This window comes from Tupaia chinensis, unplaced genomic scaffold (assembly GCF_000334495.1).
Source record: "Tupaia chinensis unplaced genomic scaffold, TupChi_1.0 Scaffold144106_1, whole genome shotgun sequence".
NCBI classification, from domain to species: domain Eukaryota; kingdom Metazoa; phylum Chordata; class Mammalia; order Scandentia; family Tupaiidae; genus Tupaia; species Tupaia belangeri.
In genome coordinates, this window is record NW_006203960.1 from 45,722 (window position 1) to 54,642 (window position 8,921).

The following is an 8,921-nucleotide window of genomic DNA, read 5'->3' on the forward strand; positions in this document are numbered from 1 at the left end:
AAAAAAAAAAAAAATTAAGTCTTTTTTGTTTGTTTTTGTGTGTACATGTGGGGAGGGCACTCTCAACACAGTCAGGGCACTCTCAATATGGTCTTGTCAGGGAGCAATTCATTCAGCCAGTGCTCCAGCTATTTCAGATATTGGGCACATAGGTGTCCATTATGTTTTTAGGTCAACTTGGTATCTATACCAACAGCTAGCTATGCGACTCTCAGCAGTATAGATCAGTATGCTGCTGTCTGTACCATGAAAGCTGGGACATGTAGTATATTCTGAAATCAGGTAGTATGAGTTCTTGAGTTTTTGTTTGTTTTTTTTCTTCAAGTTTCTTTGACTGGATTGGATCTTTTATGGTTCCATATGAATTTCAGTGTTTTGTTGTTGTTGTTCTGTTTTGCTGTTTCTCTGAAAAAAAATACCATTAAAATCTTTTTAAAGCTTGTGTATTTATTCATTTTGAAGAGAGAGAGAAAGAGAGACAGAGAGAGAGAGAAAGGGGACAGTAAGAAACGTGACAGGGTTTTGTTGCACTATACTCCTCCACTCAGTCTCCTAGTCAGTGAAAATCACAGATGGACACAGGTATCTAGTTTTGTTGATATTCTATTATATATTATCTAAGAATTTTATATTATTTTTTTAAAGATTTTTTTTGTCTTAGGGCCTGTGCACTCACAGGAGAAAGAGAGAGAAACAAAGATAGTGAGAGGGAAGGTGAGAAAACACCATCTGAGGAGAATGGCCACACCACAATTCCTTCTCCACTATTCTCTTCCTGGACTTCTGGGCATGTATGCATATGCACCTGGTGTTAGTTTCAAGCCACTAGTCTGGGAGAGAGAGAGAGAGAGATGACAGGTCCAGTACTTGAACTATGATCAGCCCTGTGGAAGTCCATTGCCCTTGTCTACCACTCCACCTTCCACCCCTTTTTCTTTCTGTTTTTTAAGTATCATTGTTATTTAACTTTCTTGGTATCATTATTTTTTAACTTGAAGGACAGGGAGAGACACAGAGAGAGAGAGAGATAAATAGAGAAAATGAGAAAATATTCCAGAAGGTCTGGGACTCAAACCATGTTTGGCCATGTGGGAATCCAGCATTCTCAACCACCACACCATGTGCCTGCCTCTACCCTATGCTTTGTTCAAGTAGTTTAATGGTTTGGAGATTTGTGTTTAATTTTTTTAACCAATTTGAAGTGAATATTTGTAACAAGTGAGAGGACTATAGTTTCAATTTTCTGCAGATGGATATCCAGTGTTAGGAGCATCATTTATTAAAAAGACTGTCTTTCCCCTCACTGAATTGTCTTGTAATCCTTTGCAAAAGTGAGTTCACTGCATGTTATTGGAATTATTAATGATTTTCTCTTCTGTGATTTGGTCTTTGTGTCTATTTGTGTTCTAGTGCCATGTTGTTTTGGTTACTACAGACTTGTAATTTATTTTGAAGTCAGATAATGTGATAGCTCCAACTTTATTATTTCTACACACTGTTCATGGTAATATTTGATCTTTTGTGATTCCAGAAAAAAATTTGTGATTGCTTTTTTGCTTCTGTAAGGAAAGTTGCTGGTGTGTGATGGGAACTGCATTAAATTTGTAGGTCAAATTTTAGGTAGTGTTGACATTTTAACTATTTTATTTCAGACCATGAATAAAAAATGTATTTCTTTTTTTTTGTAGTTTTTAGTAGCTTTATTATTTTTTTTTATATTTTTAAGCTATTTATTTTCTTGTGGAGTATGGTATAGTTTTTCATAGTATGCATACAGTATATAATTATCAAATCAGAGATTTAGACATACTCATTTTCTTCAACACTGTACATGACAATATGTTGTAAACATTCAATAATAATTCTGCTAGGTTTTTTGTTTTGTTTTGTTTTTGTTTTTGTTTTTGTAATTCTTATTGAAAAGATCTTTCACTTTTCTGGTAAATTGATCCCTAGATGTTTTTGTGTGGGTATGTGACTACACTAAGTGAAATTGCTTTCTTTATTCTTTTCTGAGTTCATTTGTTATTCATGATACTTTTTCTTTCTTTTCATTTCAATTTTGCCAGAGGGTGCATGTGCTCAGCAGAGACAGATAGAAAGGAAGGAGATTGGAAAGTGAGAAAGAACTCCTCGTGGGGAATGGTCACACCACTGTCTCTTCTCCTTTATTTCTTCCTCCTTTGGGATGTTAGACACACATGCCTAGCATGTTTTTCAGGACACTGGATCAGGGACTCAAATTGTGATGTTGGCCACTTTGGTTCTAGCTACCTTAAACACTCGGCAATGAGCTTGTCAAGGCTATGAGTTTTTTTATGTTGATTTTTGTATTCATCAAGTTTACTGAATTTATTCTTCACAGTTAAGAGTGTTTTTGTAAATGCTTTTGTTCTTTTCTATGTATATAAACATGTCATTTGCAGATAACACTTTAGCTTCTTTGGTCATTTAATTGCCTTTTATTTCATTCTTTTGCCTTACAGCTTCAGTCAGAACTTCTGGTACTATGTGGAATAGAAGTGCAGAAAGTGGACATCTTTGTCTTTTTCAGAGTTTAAGAAGGAAAGCTTTCAACTTTTCCTCACCTAGTATCAGTTTATCTATATATCCTCTTTGTGGCCTTTATTATTTTAATAAGTGTACCTTTTATAGTTATTTTGTTGAAAGTCTTAATAGTGAAGATATTATCAAATATGTTTTCCATATCGAATTAATTCTTCAACTTTTTATTTTCTTAATGTGATGTATTATATTTCTAATTTTGTGTATGATGAACCATCCTTGCATTCCTGGGATGAATTCTATTTGATCTGTTTTTCAGCTTGAAAAAAAAAATTCCTGCTCCAAATCCTGGCAAGATAAAGAAATGGAGAAGGGATTTCAGCGTTACCATGCCCCATTAAGGAATGTTTCTCTCCACTGCCCTGCTCCAATATATCTGTCTCTTTATTACAAGCACACACTGTCTGGCAATTAAAAAAATCTAAACTCCAGGTGCCTGCAGGTGGCATGATGGTTGAGTGTGCTGGACTCCCATGTGGCCGACTGCAGTTCGAGTCCTGAACCTGGTGACTTAGTTTCTCAATTTCCCTCTCTCTATTTCTCACTCTGTCCCTCTCTGGTCAAATTAAAATAAACAAATAAAACATAAAGGTAAATAAAATAATTATTTAAAAGTGTAAAGTCCAGAAGTGAACTGATGCATTTATGATCAATTTATTTATTTACTTATTTTTGGAGAGGTTTTTGCTATAGGGCACGTGTGCTTGCCAGAGAGACAGAGAGAGACAGAGAGACAGAAAGCAAGAAATCACCCCCCAAGGGTGATGACCACATGCCACAATCACTTCTCTTTCATTCTCCTCTTGGGATCTTGGGTATGCACACACACACGCCTGGTGTGAGTTTTAAGCCACTGGGTCTGGGACTCGAACCATGGTTGACTACATGGGAGTTCAGTGACATAACCACTACGCTAACTGCTGGTCCCTCAATTTATTTTTTACGAGGGCCTCAACACTCACAAACTGAATATCTGCAAGCAGAAGATAAAAATTGAGCCATTATCTATTATTAGTATATAAATACTAGATCAGAATTGGCTAAAGACTTACGTATAAGACCTGAAACTATAAAATGTATAGAAAAAGAACTGGAAATTCTTTATGATATTTGTCTATACAGTTTCTTGGATATGACCTGAAAAGCATGAGTAACAGAAGCCAAAATAGACAAATAGAACACAGAAAAAGAAAAGACATCTTCACAACAACAACAAAAATAGAGTGAAGAAAGAATCTACAAATTGCGAGAAAACAATTTCAAATCATACATGGCATAAGAAGCTAAATAGCTAAAATTACACAAGGAACTCATTACTCAGTAACAAGAGAACAAATAACTTTATATAAAAAATGAGTAAAGAGCTTGAACAGACATTTCTCATAAGAACACATACAAATGATGAAAAGATAATATTAAACAATTCTCAATATGTCCACTCATCAGAAAAAAATGCATGTTATAACACAATGAGTATCACCTTATTCCTGCTAGGTTAGCTATAAGAATGACAAGTGTTGGTGAGGATGCAGAGAAACTAGAACAATTTACACTGTTGTAGCTATTATAAAGCAGAAAATCCATTTGGGGAAATATTAGGAACTTCCTTCAAAACTAAAATTAGAGGTACCGTATAATCCAGCAATCCAACTGTTAGATGTATACTTAAGAAAATTGAAACCAGAATGTCAAATAAACATTTATACTCAGCTATCTCTTGCAGCATTATTCAGAACTGTTTATGTGTAGAAACAATTAAATGTTCATCAATACATAAATGGGGACCAGCAGATGCACAATGATTATATCACAGGACTCCTACAAAGTCTACTGGGTTCAAGTCCTGAACCCAGAGGCTGAAAAAACATCTGAGTAGTGTGTATATGTGTGCACAAGATCCTGAGAAGAGAATAGAGAAGTGATTGCGGAATGGCCATCCCCCCAGGGGGTAATTTCTCGCTTTCTGTCTCTGCCTTTCTCTGTCTCTCTGGCAAGCACACATGCCCTAAAGCAAAAGTCTCTCTTAAAAACGAAAATGAGTAAATGAATGAAAAACATGATGTATTTATACAATGGAATTTTATTAAGCCTTAAAAACATGAAATTGTATTTGTAACAAAACAGGTAAACTAGAACACATTATGTTACGTAAAAGGTTCATGACATAGCCCATGACCTGCATCTCTAAAGCACAGCTGTTAATATGCCCTGCTCACTTTGGGCATGAAAATTCCATTGGCAAATCAACTTGTAAAGCCATACAACCCCTTGACTGGGAAAGTAGGACAAAACAAATACAGACAGAAAGCAGCTTCTTGCAGCAGTAGTGGGTTCTCCTACGAAATAAACACAAGTGTCAAAAATGTTTTCTAAATGCCTATGGTGACTTTCTTTATTTCATTGACATCACTCAACTTCAAATGGAATAGCTCACAGCATTTTTCATTTGAAAGCATGTCCTACCTTTGTGCACATCGGTATCAGAAAATGTGTTGAATCTCTACTATATTTAAATTTTAAATTTAGTTTTACTAACATTCATTATTTCCCTTTTGTGCCACTTAGAATCAGAATTTTATTATTGTAGCTCCAATACACTAAACACATAGCTGAATATCTCAAGGCTTTCTGATACTGTATGAAGACCCTCACACAGAGGAAGGATGACTACTGTAGGCTGGAAAAGCTGAGGAGGGCATGGAACACAGGGATGTTAGTCAATGGAAACAAAATTACAACTAAATAAAAGGAAGAATTTCAAGTCTTACAAAATGCAGTTGGGAGCATATAGTTAACTACAATTTGCTGTATATCTCAGAATAACTTAAGTAAATTTTAAATGTTGCAAACACAAAGTAACGACAAATGGTGAGATGATGACAGGCCAGCATGAGTAGTGATTAAGGTGCTGAACTCCCACATGGTTGACCATGGTTCAAATCTCAGGCCTGGAGGCTTAAAACATCCAAAATCATGTCCAAAATCATGAGATGAAATGGAAGACAAGAGATTTGGTGTAGCCATCCCCTCTGAGGGTGATTTCACACTTTGTGCCTCTCTACCTTTCTGAAAGCACAAGCACTCTCTACAGGAACAAAAACTAAAAAAAAAAAAAAAAAAAAAATTGGTTGAGATGATGAGTACACTAATCACACTGATTTAATCATTAAACCTACATTCTAATAAGGAAATATATTATAATCCCACAAATATACAAATAACTAAATGTAAATTAAAAAGAAAAAAATCTCATGAGTTATCTGTAGGTTATTATAATAGCTGAAAAAGTAATAAAAAATTAGTTTGGAATATCACTACACAAAAAATCTCTCACTCAAAAATATGAACCTTTCAAATACAAACTAGTTATAAAAAGAAACAAGCAGTTCTTATATACCAATTTAGTTTATTTGCCCCAAAAGTGTTGAGGAGGAAATTCAATTCTTTTTTGGAGAGATATTATAGGAGGAATTCAATATCATAGAGAACTGGCTGAATTAACTTTATGTATACCTACAAGTTGAAATAATTTCTTTTGTTAATGTCTTTCTTCTTATCAAGCCAGAGTGTAGACAGAGTTGTGAGGTATAGTTCATGGTAGGCAATGCCAGAATTGAGTTATCAAGAAGAGAGTCAGACTAAAGCTTTTAGGAAAGCTACCAGATTTTGGTCAGGAGCACAAAGAAAAGGTGAGAAAATTGTATATGTTAGATTACAACACTTACGTGGAGTTGGGCTTATACTTCAGGTATAACATGTCTAGAAAGGAAGTTAATCTGAATTGAAAAGACAATTGTTCCAATAATTACTTGATCTGATATACACTCTATCTAGGTTTCACACAAAAGACAATGCCTTGACATTCACTGTGCCTGGTAAACTAGAAAAAAATTAATAAAAGAACCTACAAACTCATATAGCCATATGTTATTCCCGCGATATTCAGACATTGTTATATTTGATATTGGCATTCCCCAATACAAATCAAGAGTCAAAATTAATCAGGCCAGGCCCTCAATTTATCCTTTGCTTTCTTAAGTAATCTGGAAATGCCACAACTTTCTCATGGCATTTTTTACTTCAGCATTTCTTAATGTATAAATGAGCGGGTTGAGAAAGGGTGTTCCAATGGTATAAAATACTGCCACCATCTTGTCCATAGGGAACGTGGTTGGGGGACGTGTATATATGAATATGCATGGCCCAAAGGTTAAGATCATTACTATGATGTGAGAAGTGCAAGTGGAGAGAGCTTTTTTCTTCCCTTCTGCACTGTGGTTTCTCAATGAGTACAAGGTGACAAAGTATGAAATCAACAAAAATATAAAACTACTTGAACAAATTGCCCCACTGTTATAGTCACCAGCAGCAGGTTGATCAGGTAAGTGTCCATGCAGGCAAGTTTCAACAATGGCTGCAAATCACAGCAATAATGATCAATCAAATTGGGTCCACAGAAGGGCAACCTTAAGGCCAGAATAATCTGAGCTATATACTATGTATGAAAGACCCTATCCAAGCAAGAACAATTAAGATGACACAGACTTGCCTGCGCATGAGGGTTGGGTAACTTAAAGGTTTGCAGATGGCCACGTAGCGATCAACAGCCATGAAAATGAGGACAAAAATCTCCATGCAGCCAAATAAATGCAGTGCAAAGACTCGTGTCATGCATTCATTGTAGGATATTATTTTCTTTTTAGTGAGAACATCTGCTATCAATCTAGGTGCCGTTGAAGTTGAAAAACAGGAATCATCAAAGGACAAATAAAATAGGAAGAAATACATAGGGCTGCCAAGTGTTCAGCTGAACATGATAGTCACCATAATGATCATATTTCCCACCACAGTTCCAGCATAGAAAACTTAGAAGATTAAAAACACTATTTTTTGCCTCACAGGCTCCTGTGTCAATTCAAATAACACAAACTCAGTTATGCTGTTATTTTGATGCATATTTTTAGCTAATTTCTAGATACCACAGGTTAGAAATATTTCATCTGCAAAGGAGAAAATAAAGGTTATAAAAGGAAACTAAATTTGGAGAGAAAATATTTATTCTCAGTCATGAAATTGTGACTTTTCATTTGGTTGTCATCTATCATTCTCTGCATATTTAAATGAATAAAATGGAATTTGTCCTAATTATCCAATGCATTTGCCACCTTGCATATGAAAATAGTAAAATAAAAATAGAAAAGTAATAAAAAATCAATTATTATTCAAGGAAGTTAAACAATGTAGGGGTATTGATATGAGTAAATAACCTTTAGTCTTTAATATGTTTCATTAGTTTTCATTGAGGACTTTCAGATATTATGGCAGATATTTTCAAAAATACAAAAAACGTACACATGACTTATTCAAAAATACAGAAAACATACACATGACTTTCTTAAATATGCATTATGCCTTTACATTATCTGAACTAGTTAGCTTTTTTTTTTTTTATTCTACAGGCAGTTTGCATTCACTGGAGGGAGAGACAGACAGAGAAAGGGAGAGCGAGAGAGAGAAAGTGAGAAATTACTCCCAGGAGAATAGCCACACTACATTTCTTCCTTCTCCATGCTCCTCGTGGAATTTTGATCATGGATTCACAAGCAGCTTGCACGATTTTTTAGCTGCCAGTACTCAAACTGCAGAGTTGTCTATGTGGGGTCCAGCTGCCTTAACCTCTACACCATCTGCTGATCTGGCTATTCTTAGCATACTAAATCTACTTAGTAAGTATTTGGACTCTACTAGTAATTGTTTATTTAAAAGGGGGCTCAATAACTTCTGACAGTTCCTTCTTTAACAAAATCTAAGTAAAACACATACACAGATGCATAGTAAAGAAAAGAGAGAATACTGAACATAAAACTTTGACAATAAACAGCATTCCAGTCAGTTTGTCCAGCATAATTTTTTTTTAACCCCTTACTTTGACTGGACTTATTTACTGTTAATTACCTCTCAAAATTTCTAGTTCTGGGCGCCTGCGTGGCCAGGCCTGCGTGGCCGGGGCTCTGCTCCGCGTTCCGTTGCCTCTCCAGGGCTGGCTTGTGGCCTCCGGGCCAGCGCGTGGCCCCTGGGCCTGTGCGTGGCCGCCGGGCCTGCGCATGGCCCCCAGGCCTGCGCGTGGCAGCCAGGCATGCACCTGCGCGTGGCTGCCGGCCTCAGGTGGCAAACTGAAGCCGAAAATAAGGATTAAGAACTTGCAACTATAAGCAACAGAAAGAAACTTTAGCTGTCTTAAACCAATTGAGAAATATATTGTATAGGAGGATTTTCTCTACCTATGGACAGTGAGAAGATGATGGTTACCAGCCCTGCATTACCTCAGGGAAAAACAAGAACTACTCTACCATTCT

At 35.9% G+C, this 8,921-nt stretch overlaps 1 pseudogene; it reads right to left on the bottom strand.

Moving 5' to 3' along the window:
• Window positions 1-6,584: 6,584 nt before the first annotated feature.
• On the bottom strand, window positions 6,585-7,521 carry LOC102484742 (olfactory receptor 4C11-like; annotated as a pseudogene).
• Between the last annotated feature and the right edge of the window lie 1,400 nt (window positions 7,522-8,921).